This window comes from Mixophyes fleayi, chromosome 10, assembly GCF_038048845.1.
Source record: "Mixophyes fleayi isolate aMixFle1 chromosome 10, aMixFle1.hap1, whole genome shotgun sequence".
Lineage (NCBI taxonomy): Eukaryota > Metazoa > Chordata > Amphibia > Anura > Limnodynastidae > Mixophyes > Mixophyes fleayi.
Genome location: NC_134411.1, coordinates 42,386,152 through 42,387,730, shown reverse-complemented (window position 1 = coordinate 42,387,730; position 1,579 = coordinate 42,386,152). Strand labels below are relative to the sequence as shown.

Below are 1,579 nucleotides of genomic sequence, written 5' to 3'. Positions count from 1 at the left end.
CCTCAAGCGCCATTGCTGCTGTGCAGAGTATCTTCTCTTCTCTCTTCAGTAGAATGCTGTGGAGTGTATATAGGATGAAGTACTTCTACATCTGATGATCACATGTTCACCGGACCTTCATGCAGGAGAGATAGCTACCGGGTCTAAGAAGACCCACTGTATCTCTCCTAGTTTAAAATAAAACAACCAAAAAACGAAATATTACACAAACCAATGTGCAATCAGGTTTAATTTGAATATGCTGCCATAAAACATGGTTTATTATCACATTTCTCCCTCATTAATTTAAAGCTGTTTTCCATCTAGGACAGGGCTGGTGCTAGCATGTCTGGCGACACCAGCAAGAAATGAATATGAGCCCTCCTCTTTAATAAGTTATTTGTTCATTTAAGAATACTTTTTCTTTTAATACAAATCAGCAAATAAAATTTGATAAAGAGAGTAATTCAAATAAATACAATAAACAGCAAACATGAATTGCTGCATGAATAATCTAAATAAAGAATATGTAATCTTTGTAATAAAAGTTTACATTTTCGGCAAATTAGTTTGGTTGTGTCCCATTATGATCACACTGTGCCTTCCTTCATGCTTTTGATCCTCCATCACAGTTTCCCCTTTTTCACACACCGTGCTATTGTGCTATCTTTATCTTAAGGTGCTTAAGATTTTTAAACGGCTTCCAAACTGTCTGTGCAATATTTTCAAATTGAATGTTTCTATAAAGATGGCAAATCAAAACGTAGTCGGCAGGATTCGAACCTGTGCGGGGAGACCCCAATGGATTTCTAGTCGAGTGTTGCTGAATGTAGGTACTTTTGTGCAGTAGGGTATAAAATTATATTGTATTTTATGGGTTTTTTTTATATCTTGCCTCATTAGTAAGTTAGCTGTTTGTTCAGACAATGCTATTTTGTGCTTCCTGTATTTGTTTTATTTTCTCTCTGCTAGCTAGATTTACATATATTGAACTATATGCGCATTTATAATTACATCTATAGCAAAAAACAATTAAGGTCCCACCGAGATTTGAACTCGGATCGCTGGATTCAAAGTCCAGAGTGCTAACCATTACACCATGGAACCAAGCATACAATGTGAACTAGTTAAATTCATTAGGACTGCAGTACCAATGTTCAACAATAGGGCTGTATCTTCTTGTTGGGATCAAATTTTTTTCCCTGCTTCATTCTGGTGTTAAACTATTGTGTTCACAGATTGTATGAACATTTGATATTTGTCTTAAAATGAGATACATCTTACCTTGATTTTCTTTTTATGTTGAACAAACTTTAAATCACAAAAAGTCCAGTTTACAATGTTATGAAAAGTATAGATACAAACTGCTCATATGGTATTGCCCTTGTGTGCTTGTCAAAATGCTAATCAATCGATTACTATGACTTACGAACAGACCATGAAAGCAATAACCGGCATCAAAATACTTTTTGCCAAAGTGATCAATGGATGTTAATTTTGACAAATGCTCAAGCTCCATTTCCCTTCCAGTGAATGTAGCCTAGGACAGCTCCAGGGCCTGATCAACCACTAGGCTGACCAGGCTGCAGCCTGGGGCGCT

The 1,579-nt window shown here is 36.4% G+C and overlaps 1 non-coding gene across 1 annotated transcript; it reads right to left on the bottom strand.

Moving 5' to 3' along the window:
* Window positions 1–1,014: 1,014 nt before the first annotated feature.
* TRNAQ-UUG (transfer RNA glutamine (anticodon UUG)) lies at window positions 1,015–1,086 on the bottom strand. Its single transcript has one exon. It is a non-coding gene; the product is annotated as a tRNA-Gln (tRNA).
* Window positions 1,087–1,579: the final 493 nt, after the last annotated feature.